The 13886-nt window shown below is 43.8% G+C and overlaps 1 pseudogene; it reads right to left on the bottom strand.

Annotated features, from left to right (window-relative positions):
* Positions 1-2826: 2826 nt before the first annotated feature.
* LOC124696534 lies at positions 2827-4691 on the bottom strand (annotated as a pseudogene).
* Between the last annotated feature and the right edge of the window lie 9195 nt (positions 4692-13886).

Here is a 13886-nt window from a genome sequence, read left to right as displayed (position 1 = left end):
CGTCCAGAAGTACGATTTCTCCTCACCCCGTTCCACCACCAACTTCATGACGCTCGCTCTTTGCATCGGTAGCACCGACGCCGCACGATTCAGCCCTCTCAACGCCATGGCCGTCCTTCGACTCGGGACCGCGAGCGCCGCGCGATCCGCACCATCACGGGCTCCAGTTCTTCCTCCGCGAACCTCGGGATCCTCTCTTGAGGGCGACATCCATCTCCGCTCAGTGAGCCCGAGTTCGTCGGCAGTGGGGGTGAGGGTGGGGAATGGCCGAATGGGGACCAGATGAGATCGATGAGATCGCTGTGCCTTTACGACGAGGCACCGCGTTTGTCCTGACTCTGTCAGCGGGCATCGTCTCACCGCTTGATCGTGATCCAACGCGCCAGACATGCGCGCACGCCGTAAGACCGGATGGTGCCCAGGCAGTAATTAGATTATGTTCTCGTCCTCGGCTGTGAAAAGTAGCGTAGTGGGCACAACAAATCTATTTTCGGAAAGCGTTGACACTGGCCACGTGCTCAAGTGGTCCCTTATTTCTGTTTACGGAAATGCCCCTTTCCGACAGGGGGAGCACTCCAGAAGACAAACCAGTAACCGCGCACCGCCTAGCATCGTCCTAAATTCATTAATTGAGAGAGGCTCCGTGTGTTATATAGGCTTGCTACTTATGCATTGTGATTCATCTTCAGAAGTTTTTAAATGGTGGAGATTACTTATACAAGTCAACATCATCCTTTTAATATTGTGTAAGAGGTGATGATCTTGAAAATGGCAATTATTTTGATTTGAACGGAGGAAGTATAACTTTTTCAGGTTGTGGTCAGGTGGAGCCTCAAGCTCTACTCTCCATTACTACCTTCGTAGTGGGTAGCATCACATGTGTATACCATATTTATTACTTTGTAGAGCTATTTTTTTCAGAATATTCATTAGATAGAGGGAGTAAAAGGAAACAGATCCGGCCGGTTAGGCAAGTTATGTAGGACTAGGAAACAAGCCCGTGCGTTGCACTGGGATAGAAAAACCTAACTTTTAAATTGTCCTCACAAATCAAACTTTGCCCCAAAATTAGTCAATCAGTGTAACATAGCCCCAATATAAACAAATGTGGTGGTATAAGGGATGTATAAAGCTGATTTTGTTAAGCGACTTAATCGAAACAAAGCTAGCTATTGCCGAGACTGTTGCAAGCTATCTCGTATTAGTACTCCTAGCTGATAGAAGGATTAGTAATCATGCCCCGGACGATTTTGTAGCAAAAGGGTGCACTTTTTGACCTCCGCTTCTGGATTTATTAGGTGGAGGCCAACTTTGTAGGATGTATATTTTTGTTTGGCAAAAAAAAAATCCTTCTTTTAACATTGAAATTTTAGCCAAGTAACTTCGAACAAAAATGGGGTTAAACCTTAGCAAAATAAAGATTGAGCTGAACCAACTAATTTTTTTTTTTAGCGAAATCACCTTCAGGCTCTCGTATATGGGTTAAGTTGCATACATATTGCAGTGCAAGCATCTGAAATAATCCATCGTATTTGATAGCTACTGAAATCATCAAAGGAGCTTTTTTTTCTTCTTATTCTCTTACATTACACGGCATAAGCAATCCTCTTTCTTCTTTTTTTCATCTGTGCACGGTTAGGCAGGGATCGGTTTGGAGACAACAGTACTTGGGCATCATGCCTACATCCGTGGAACTCTCACGCCTGTACATGAGCAGCTTCAGACCACCCGCCTGGCAAACTCGATCTAATGCTGAACTCGGATCCGCGAACAACGACGGCAACAACCCCACGGTCATCTCTTCTTGGGGTCTTCACCAGGTGTGGAGGCCACACCATTCATCTCCCGGCCTCGACCAGCAGCCACCGGCTCGACCAGCAGGAAGCTGGCCTGCTGCAGGCCCATCCATGTTCTTGCTGCAGCCGCGAGGCGCCCTTCCCTTCACCGTGCTTTTCTCCCTGGATACCCACCAGGACAGTGCCGCCGAAACCTCTCCTTGTGCGGTGATTCAAGCTGCGGGCGCCGACCAGAACGGGGCGTTCGTGGGTGAGGCGCCGCGGACGCCCAAGAAGGCGCAGAGAAACTCATGGTCGCCGTGACGCACCTGCTCCAGCGGTTGCTCAAGTCGGGCCCGCTGTCGCCGCGATCAAGAGCTTTTTTTTCGAATCGATGATCTTGCGGTCGACGGACGAACCGTTTATTTGACTCACAGAAATCTAAAAAAGAGAACGTCTCGGTTCATGAACCACGTCGTATACGCGACGGAAACCAGGAAGAGCGATCGTAGGACGGAGAATTACTCCTTGCGTTTCGGGGCAGATGGCGCTTCCCTTTTATCTCGCTGATTGCGGGGTTGATTAGGAATCGGTTACATTTATCTCGATGTGAGCCACGGACGTAATTGGGCCACGCCTAGGAGCAACATACAGGATTGTTGGAAGTTGAGGCAACGCGTTTTTAGCAATTGAGATTGAGATCGAAGGGATTAAGGACGGACGAAATCACATACTAAGGACGAAACGGACCAATCCAGGGAAACACTTCTCCCTTTATTATTAGGTATAGATTACAAAGAGAACAAATTTCGTTCGTCTACGCTCTTCACCAAGTTTAGGAGCTACCTCGGTCCTCACTCAGGAATCAAATTTCCCAATGACAGGCCCAGATTCCCTTGGAGAAGGAGTTCTATTTTGGAGCATGGCAATGTGGGTTTTGAAGAGGAATGATTCTATCGTTCTATTAGGGACTCCGTGATATTTTTTGCATGCTTCGCTACTGCGCATAGGAAGGCTTGAGTTTCACTTCGTGAGCAAACTTCGTACAAAATGATGCATGACAAATCTTGCAAATCAACATAAATATAGTTCCAACTCTACAAGTTAACTGTGTAGGTGATCAGTAATACGACATCGACCAAGAAACCGTGCTTCTGTGTAGGTCAGGTGATCAGTAATATGGCATCGACCAAGAAACCGTCACCAACACCACGGCGCCGTTGTGGAACCGGTATTCTTTCTCTTGGCTGCCATGAACAGCTGCCTTGAATGGAACAGACAGCTTTCCCTCCATGAAGTCAAGAAACAGCGTGTCCTCGAACGGCACAGCTGCTACAAAGTATGGCGGATGTTTCCCAGCAGACTTGACGAACTGGTCACAGTCACACTGCTCGCCCATGAAGCAATAGAGGTTCTTCGACAACGCGGTGTATCCGCACATCTTCACCTGCATACCTCCTGCAGGCACCTCCGTGAAATTCAACTCTATAGTCGCCTCGAATGCACTACGAAAGATGGCAAAGTCGAAAACAGCGGCACCATTGGTATCATCCATTGTGCACTCCAATTAACTCTGTGTCGTATATACATCGACCCTCGATTAGATCGGAACACCCGTCGACTAAGGTCACGTCTTCTTTGTCTCCCTTTATTCTGATATCAACTTCAATCAAGCATTCATATGCCATGGACATGCCTCTTACAGGACTTTGCAAAGGCAGGTAGTCCCTGGTCTGGATTTTAGCAACAAAAAAAAAGAACTAGCATGTCAAAAAGAGCTGATGGCAACGTATCAGGTATAACTATATAGCGTAGTTAGTTGAGACAACAAAATGAGATGGAATTCTCATAAGAAATCAACAGAAAGATCTTCAGACAAAAAACTGTGCATACTTTAAAATTACTTTATCATGTCGTGTTGGTTCAGCTTGCCTAGGGAAATGTGGCTATGGTGCATTCACATATAAGGGCTTTAAAAGAAAGAACTATGCAATAGAAATTTCTATGTCAGATAGGCCCAGATGTCATATATTTATTGTTTAAGTGCTATGCTAATCTTAAAATGTGACCCACAAATGCAGAAGTCTTGCAGACAAGAAACAAAGGCACAAAGCTTGACTGAACGCTAAAGAAGATGATTATATATATACCAAAGCATCAAATTTAAGGCAGAAAAGTAGTTACCGTGTTAATAGTCACCGGGTTATCTTGGGGTCGGTTAAAAAGATAGTTCCGGCGATAATCCTCACCATCCCGGATTGCAACAAAACCATATACCTTGACAGAACTGCCTATATCTTGGAGATATATGCCTTCAGCTTGATAGAAAAAACCTGGAGCATAGCCCATGGCTTGTGAAAACACCGCACTGAGGTCAGTGGTTCACACTGAGTAAGCCGCTTTGGTGGCAGAACAGCTATAATATAGAAAAGATAAAGACAGATTAGTATATAATATATAATTATGTGTCCATGCAAAGGAAGTGAGTTAACGAAGCGTAAGAAAAAAAGTAGCTTACTTTGAGATACATCATCCATATGATAATACCCGTGCCAAAAAAGATCCCCGGTATGCCTCAAATCTCTCGAGGACTCTGGAAGCATACTTAATTTGGTATTAACACCTAATAACTCAGCAGAAGAGATGCTCAATGCAGATCTCTTTAGTAGTAGCCTCTTGATATATTCCACAGGGCCAACCCTTTCAACAATTCCTATTCCTGATACAGACAAGTACACAATGTTACCCCTGAATCCCAGTTCTGCTAATGTTCTCCAATAAAATATCTTAGCATGCATGCACGTAAATGAGAGAGGCTGGCAAGAAGGGAGAGGAAGTACCATCATCATGTGTAAGCTTATCAACAGAATCATCCTCAAGAGGAAGAAAATCATTGCAACCGAGCATGTTTTCAAGATTGCTCTCGCTGTTGAGGTTGTGGCTGTTGCTGTCCTTAGCAGTGACACTGCCATCATCACCGGGGCAACTTTCAGCAACAGCGGTGTAAAGCAACCGAGGGCTGATATGTGTTGTTGGGAACTTATAACCATGCTTCTGAAATCCTTCACAACTTGGCATGAGATCAGAAGTCAACAAGGAAGCCTACAACATCATAAATCAGGGACATGTGACATGTGAAAAATCTTATAACTAATAATTTTACGGAAATCGAAACACAGAAGGTATTAATTTGATGTATGCACTAATATGACAACAACAAAAAACTTCAGCTGAGAACTAAATAAGAACTATAAAACAATAAAATTGCGGATGAAACAAATTAACTGAACCCGAAAACAGCCCACTAACATCTAGTAAACAGCTACAAACCTGTCTGTCTGCCCTAAAAGATGAAGATGGTGAAGTAGCTAACTTCTTTTTGCATGTGCCCTCCTCAGCAAAACTGTGGCCACGTTTCTGAAACACATCACAACTCTGGAAGAGATCAAAAGTTGACTGCGAGCACATGTACAAAAGAAAAAATCAGAGATGTGTGAGAAATTAAAAATCCCAAAGCTGGTCACTATGTGGACTTCGTTACATAGAAAGTAAAATTTTAATGTGGCCACTAACGAATAAAAAGCAAACAGCAGTCATAACTAATGAAAGTGAAATAGCTAAACTGCCTAGATAGAACGTGACCATCAAGTAATGTACGTGAGCTTCACCATACAGCTACAAACCATGTCTGCACACCATAATATCTATATACTGACATGCTGAAGACTTCAGCAATCAGTGAAAAACTGATAAATACAGCTGAGATCAAGGATGATCATCAACTCCTCCTGTTTACCGCAAGAGAGGGGAATCAACCCCTTTGTGTAACATGAGCCATAGGTTGTCATCTTCACTTCCAAAGAACAAATGGTCGGAAACAGAGAAAGACGAGGTGAGCGCACAAGACACGAGGAGGATATTAAATTGCTCCGAAACTAGCCATGAAACCATGCCGTCGGACACTATAGTTCCTGGGGCAAAGGAGTTATTTCCAGTTCCAGACACTCAAATTGATACAATACCAATGAAAAGGACAAAGACCAAAGGCGGGAAGGGGAAGAAGACCAATAGAGAAAATAAGTTGAATGGTGGTCCTGTGCTAATACTTGTAGTGGTGCCCAGTGGACAGTGTATATGTCCACTGACAATTCTGCTGATCCCGATATGCAGTGGCAGGATCGGAGATGGAAGTTAAGAAGCAGAAATGGAGTTCTCATCCTAAAATGCATTATCGTCTTGGGTCAAAGACCCAAAATGAATCTGCTAAGTATGAACTGCCTGTGTTATAGAAGCCCGGGGCCTCTGAAACAAGGATGAATAAAACCCAGGTAAACATCTTTCGGTGGAGAGTTGGTTTCCGACATGGACTGAATGTCCAATGTAAGGGATTTAGTGGATGCTTGTCTCTCTTTTGGAGGAGGATGTCACTGTATGGCTGTAATCTCTAACTATGTCCACAATGATGTCATATTTCCTACTAGTCTGGAAGGAAACAAAGAACATGACTGACCGTTTTATGGCAATCCTAAAATGGAGCTTAACGGGAATGGTATGTTCCATCTTAAGTAAGAGCACACAGAACCATTGCTGTGTGTGGGTTATTTAAAAAAAAACAGTCACTAGCATGAGCGAACAAGAAGAGTGGAAGGTGGCAGGCTTCAGGGAAGCAGTTAATTTTGTGGGTTCATGGACTTGGGATATGCAGGACTACTATATACCTGTGATTATAGACAAGGACCTCATAATGTGCAAGTGCACCTCGACCAAACCCTAGCCAACCTGAAGTTTCATTGCATTCTCCTGGGTACTCGAGTGGAGCACATACCTACGACTAGCTCTCATCAACGTGCATTCTAGTGAGGACTCTATCTTCTATGGAGCTAGCAAACTGTGAAATGTTTCTAGTATGAAAACATGAGGCGGCGGCATGAGAGCTACCAGAGCATGATGGCTGTTGCTTGCCAGCAGGGCTGTCTCCAGAAAAATAGGGCCCCGGTGCGAAATGAAAATTGGGGCCCTAACTTTTAATAAATCAATGTAAACAAACATACTTTTTTATTTAGTTTAAATATGATATCCATGTACCGTTCAGGAAATATAAACATTAATGCTCAACAGCAAATGCAGGACTGAAGCGATAAAGTAACCACATGTTATACGAGAAAGCACCCTTAGTTCTTGTATTTCTTGAAATAAAAACTTTGCAAGTAGTCATGAAACAGTTTATACTAGTTTTTAAAATCGACCAACCCTTTGCAAAATATATGTTCCCAACTCATCATTTCTAACCCTTTTTTTTTACAAGTCCCCCTTACAAACTTAGAATTCGAAAATAGTTGATTGCCAACCGTATGCAAGTTTTGTGCACCACCGAGCACCGAGGGGGCTTAATTGCATCAAGAAGCTTTTGCACATATGGAGGGGCTTGAATCAGCGCAGTTCCTTGGCATCGCTAATGTGCCCAAGTGACTATCTGGAAGATGGTGGATCCAGATTGACGATTTGAGCTCCCAACACTCCATCTCTTTTGTCAGTGCCCTAAAACAGGCCACGGTTATCTTCTCTTAATCTATCTAGAACGATTGTAACTCGTGTCATCGTGCGGTCACCTAATAGAGTTAGGATGATGCGATTCGCGAACAACCTTATTTGCCATTAAAAAAAGAGACTTCCAACAACAGGCATGAGGGGATTTCGAGAAGAACCTGGTTTTCCATGTGAACGGAGTGTGGCGCTGGAGGCGATCCCGCGTTGCCTGGGCTCGCCTCGGTCTCCGCCGACGCGTCTGCCAGATCCGGTAATCCGACGGGGAGGGCGGCGAAATTTGGTGGTGGCTGTCGGCGGTGGCGACGCGTGAGGGCATCACCAACGGGGCAACGGAGCAACCATTTGGGTCCGCGCGGGAGCTGCCCCCAGGTTTGCCTCTTGGTGAACGCTGCATGATCTACCGAGTGACCGCCGAAACTTACATGGGACCCGGTTTATCAGTTAGAGGAAAAAATTTAAGTAGACTAGCGCCAGCAGTTCAGGCCATAGCGATGGACGTCCTCGTTGCCGTAGCCAATCAAGCTACCATGGATAAAAGAGACGAGAAAAAGCGTCTGAAAAAAAGTCTGCAGCTGCCATCTATCTCAACCTCACCAAAGAGATCGTTGAGGTCCAAAGGATGAACATCGTGGCTAAAATGGAAGACGCCGAGACCAAATTGCGTGACACTGAGGCCAGAAGGATGGACGCCGAGGCCAAGACCCGTGTAGAGGATACAAAGATCATGCTGGCCGACTTGAGTAATATAGACGACGACACCAGGACCTAGTTCATGAAAAAGTGCGTTGAAATCCACGCGCGAGATGCCTGATCTGCGCCATTGTCAAGCACCATGGCCTTCTTTTTGGACTATGTTTGTTGTTCTGGTCATGTTGTGTCCCTTTTGGACTCTATTTTGTGTCGTACCACGTGCAAAATGTGATGAACTTATTTGAGATCTCAATTTGAGCAAATATGATAGCTATAATTTCGTGCAATTTGATTGTTTGAGCTGTTTTCAGAAATTTCTCAAAGAAAAATAGCCCGCGTCCGAAATGCGTCGGCCGCTGGAGCCACCCCCGATGCAAACGGACGTATGAATATTTTCGCGTCTGCGTGCCAACGCAAACGGACGCGAGCCCGGATATTTTGGGCGTCGAAAATGCGTCGGCCCGCTGGAGATGCATAAGGAGACGAGAACCATGGGCAACGATTTCCTCTCTTTTTGTGGCTCTATTTTTTTATATTCCCGTTCCTTTTTCTTTTGGGTCCACCGAGATTTTATTTTTTAGTTTTCGAATTTTAGTGGTCTCCGTTTTGGCTTTTCTTCTGTCCACACCTGATACCATGATACCTTGCAAGATAGTTTCCAAGGTAAATTTGTAGATGTTTGTGTTTAGAATCCATAAAATTTGCAGAACAAATTTGAAATGCACATGGAGGAAAAAAGTGTGTATTTCGAATTTGGTTATGACACAGCTTATGAGCGCCCACAAATTTTATTTGAAAATGGTACCATGCTGTCTGTGTCGGGTTTGGATTGAGTGACACATGAGGTGCTTTTGTGTGGCACTCTTTTTAATGGGCCTTACCAACTTTTTTTACGATCAGAATTGTGTCAACACCCAGATTTTTAATTTCAGATGCCTATTATACCGTACATCGTAATCCCAGGAAGATTGTTTTTGCGAGACATAACAGTCGATATCACTTAATATTATTCATTATAAACCATAATCGTCTTACGACAAGGGATCTCATGATCCAATATTAAAACAACAGTTGATCTACAAATCAACATGCAAAACACATAGCGGAAGAAACGTAGTAGCGGTCCATCTGTTTCACAGGCAACGCTTGACGTTGGAAGGTGATCCTAGTTATCATAGATATCCTGATGTCCATCTTCCTGGTACTGGTGCTCATCTTCATAGTCTGGCCGTTTGAATAGCCAGGGACAAAGCCATGAGTACTTTATAAAGTACTCGCAAACTAATACTAAGGTCAGCACTATCAGCTATAGTAGGGGTTCTAAGCTCTAGTTTTATTTGTATAAAGCCATTTTTATTTCATAAGCACTTAGTAGTAAAAGACTCTTTATTTGCCTAACCAAACTCAGGTGGGAACATTAGTGTCATTCCTACTACTTGGTGGTAGTCAAGTCAAGTTCACTCTTCAAGTCACAAGTCATTTTGAAAACATCTGACAACGGAAACAGTATGGCCATCCAACCGTCCATGACCGCGGACGCGGCTATTCGAATAGTTTAACACTCTGCAGAGGTTGTACACTTGTGCCACAACTTTTGATTTCATCCGTCAGGGACAGCCCTGAATAATCATACTCAGTATGCGGATCATCAACCATTAACCTTTCACTTACATACCTAGTATAGGCACCTCCCCTATGAGCTTGGCCTCCCAGTGATGGCAATCTGCCATCCTGGGAACTGCACAGGGCTGGGGTAGGACATTCATCTTTTTTCACATCATTTCACTTTTCACGGAGGCAGCCTCGGCATAACCCCTATGACGCTTGTTCAGAGGGAACCCATACTAAAGTGCATAAATTTCCAGTTAAGCCCTACCCATTATCAGGTATTGTGGGGGTACTCTAAAATTGGAATGGTATCGCATCCGAACCCAACCATCAGTTTTTGTCAAATTCACCTTGTTATTCAAAGGTCATATTCACCTTCAAAACTTTCAGTAGAATGACTCATCATTCTAAGGTTTTCAAATTCATTTGATTCACAAGTTCCCATCTAGAGTGGTTAGTTTTAATTTTAGCACTAGCAACTAGTCATGAGGGGTGCTAACTAAATTTTAGCTATCTAGGCTAAGTTTGATGCTCTTGTAGTACTCCCTATTTCAAATTTAACTATAAAAATAAGCCTTGATAATCAAAGTAAAAGATTGCAAGATAAAAACTTGGGTTTTGGAAATGAAAATCCTTAAACTTACAATAATATTGCAATGGTATCTTGCACTAGCATAGCTTGCATTAGTAGAGCTTGCATTAGTAGAGCTTGCCTTGGTTGGTACAATGATCAAAGTGTTCCTCCTCTTCTTCGTAAAAGACCTCCTCCTCCTCCTCGTAGCCTTCGGTACTAGCGTCTATAAACGGATACGAGGTATACAATCAACAAACAAAACTTAAGTACTAGACTTAACACTCAAATGGCTCACACAAGATGATCTAGCATCAACACCATTGTTAATATTGTGATTGGTTTTGTTTTCTTGTTGGAAAAATAATTACCTCTCATTGAAAAACAAATGCTAAGATTTAATATCTACTAGGGTTTCCATTTATTTCCTTTGAAAAGTAATCTCCTCTCATTGAACATTACTAAGATTTAATATCCTCAAATAATAAAGTATGAGATCATGCTGACCAAAGTCACCACTTCATATTTATCCATTTGGGAAAATGATTTAAATGAGATACTACATCTCATACAATTTAAACACTACTTTGGAAAAGATTTAATATTATCAAGTAATAAAATATGAGGTTCTGTAGACTAAGGTCATTACCTCACATTAAATTACTTGGGATAGTGATTTAAATGAGAGGCTACATCTCATAATATTTAACTCCTATTTTTAAGTAATTTAAATGGGCTAGATATGACTACATACTCATTATTTAACTCTAGCCCATGATCATGGTAAACAATGTTGTCATATTTTTACATATTCAGATAGAGTGTTTGAAATGTGAATTTTGAGAGGTGGAATCAACTCAAAATAATTTATGGTTTGATTTCTAATAAATGTTTGAAATTTGAAAAGGTACTGTTTTGTTATTTTTACTGCAAGTGTTCTACAATTCTTCTGATGTTAAAACCAATTTATTTGTCTAGATAATTTCATAAGCTTTCCAGAAATATTTATTTCATAAATTTTGGATCAGTAGATATTTTTCTATTTAATTTTGAATAGGGCAGCAATATTATATCTAGGCTAAAAAGAAATAAAACGAATTTGAATTCGTGGGCTTAGGCGGGAAAATTAAACGGGTCAGGAGAAAAAGAAAAAGGGCAGGCCCAGTGGTGCTTCTCGCACACGCGAGCGGCCTGACAGCGGGTCACACCCGTCATTGGGTCTTAAAACCCGAAACGGTACACGAACCAGGGGCCGTTGGATTAGATGGGAGATCGACGGCCGAGGCTCGTCTCCATCCACGACAGGATGACGACGAGCTCTAACCCTACCGGCGGCGAGGAGGGTTACTAGGGGGTACTTGGGGCTCCGGCGAGGCTCGGCGAGGCGGGCAAATGAATGGCATGACGCAGGCGAGCTGAACGAGGGTCGGGGGAGAGGCTGAGGAACACGGAAGCGTCGCCTCCTTCTGGCTACTGCCGCGGCAAGCTCCGGCCAAATTCCGGCGAGGGAGAGGGTAATGTGGAAGGGTGAGGGGTCGAGGGTGCTCAGGGAGGAGTGGGGAGTGGAATGGTGTGAAGAATGGAGGCCGGGGAGGTCTCGTTTTATAGGCTCGTGGAGCAGCTGCGGGAGGTCACGGTGGTGGATGGTGAGGTGGTGCTGTTCACGGTGTCATGGAGATCGTCACGGTGCTCGTGGCGTAGAGAATAGTGGTCAAACTCGATGGTGAGATCATCGTGTCCGGCGGTACTGTGGCGGATGTCGTCGACGATCGCGACGGCGACAAGGCACGGGGGAGCTGGTGACGTTGTCTGGCAGGTTCCTGGTGTTGTCGTGATGCTCAGGGCGGGCACTGATGGCAAGGCGATGACGAAGGCGACTGGGCACCGTGGCGCCCGTGCGCGCTCTGGCGTCGTGACCATGCCGGTCATGACATGCCTGGGTGATGCGGGCACGTCCTTGCCTGGGCCGAGCAGGTCTCTCCTTGGCCAGTGGCTTGTACCAGCAGGGTCAGGGGAGTGAAGGGTACCTCCAGGACATGGTGAGAGTGAGAGGAGAGGGCAGGTGTGATGAGTGGCATGGTGGGTGGCATGAGGTCACGGCATGACCATGCCATGGTGATGATCATCAGTGATAATTGATGCAGAGGCTTGGCATTGTTCAAAGGGTTCAAGGGGGTACTGAGGGTGACAAATGGAGCTAGGGTTTAGGTTAAAACCCACTGGATTTTAGAGTGTTTGCACTTCTCTGATTTATGCACACAAGGTGTTCGACAGAATGGCCGCAAGAGAATTTATTTTGAATTTTGCCAAAATATTTCATGGGTGTGACTCTAATATTATTTAACATCTCTTGGTGGCATTGGTTTGCAAAATGGGGTTGGTTTGATGAAAATCAAATTTGAGGTGATCTTAAATCTGTTTCAATGTTGCTACTTTGGATGCTTATTATAAGAACCTGAAAATGAATCAGCAAGGTTGGCAAACTCCAAAGGGATCACCTTGATGTGTACTTAGATGATGGGCAAAGAGATGGGGGGGTTTAGTTTAGAAAATAATTACTACAAAGGCTCAAAGTAGGCATCAGACTAATAAAATCCAAAGTGACCGTTATCATATGTGCCTTGATTTTTATTTTTATTTTTATTTGTTTTGCTTTTCTTTGACTCAAGTGTTATTGTTTTGGGTTCATTGGTAATTCCCACACTCCAAATACTCAAGCATGGCAACATCAAATCATACATGCATGAACACTATGCACCACACTTTAAATCAATCCAAGTTTTTGTTGGTTCAAAATTTTGGAACAAGGGAAATTCATTTTCTTCTTTGCTTTGAATTTTTGGGGTGTTACAAACCTTCCCCCCCCTTACAAAAGATCTCGTCCCGAGATCTAAAGAAAACTAGGAACTAAAGAGATCGGGAAATTCAGTCCTAATATAATCTTCTCGCTCCCAAGTGGCTTCTTCTTCACTATGGTTGCTCCACTGAATCTTCAGAAACTTGATACTTCTGGTGCGGGTGGTTCTGAATGCTTCCTCCAGGATATGAATGGGTACTTCACGGTAGGTCAAGTCTTTGTTGATATCCACATATCTGTGATCGATGTTTTTGAAAACCTCCGTCTTCTCAGGAACGTCCAAGCATTTCCGAAGTAACGAGATGTGAAACACATCATGCACAGCTGACATTTCCTCCGGCAGTTCAAGCTGATATGATACCTCTCCTCAGCGACTCAAAACTTTGAAGGGTCCAACATATCTAGGTGCAAGCTTTCCTCTGAGTTGGAATCACTGCATTCCTTTGAGGGGTGATACTTTTAGATACACAAAGTCTCCAATATTGAAGGTCATTTCTCGGCGTCTCTTCTGTCTAGATTGAGCAGTCTTGAGGTATTCGCGGATCTTGTGAACCTTCTTTTCAGCTTCTCGGAGAATATCTGGTCCAAATATTTGACTATCTCCGAATTCTGACCAGTTCAGAGGGGTATGACACTTCCTTCCATACAATGCTTCAAAAGGGCCATTTGCAAACTTGCTTGATAACTGTTGTTGTATGAGAATTCTACGTAAGGCAAACATACTTCCCATTTAGATCCATGTTCTAGCACACAGGCTCTCAACATATCTTCTAGTATCTGGTTGACTCTTTCTGTCTGTCCATCAGTTTGCGGGTGCTGTACTGAAATTCAGCCGGGT

This window comes from Lolium rigidum, chromosome 3, assembly GCF_022539505.1.
Source record: "Lolium rigidum isolate FL_2022 chromosome 3, APGP_CSIRO_Lrig_0.1, whole genome shotgun sequence".
Lineage (NCBI taxonomy): Eukaryota > Viridiplantae > Streptophyta > Magnoliopsida > Poales > Poaceae > Lolium > Lolium rigidum.
This window is presented reverse-complemented; position numbering and strand designations above follow the sequence as displayed.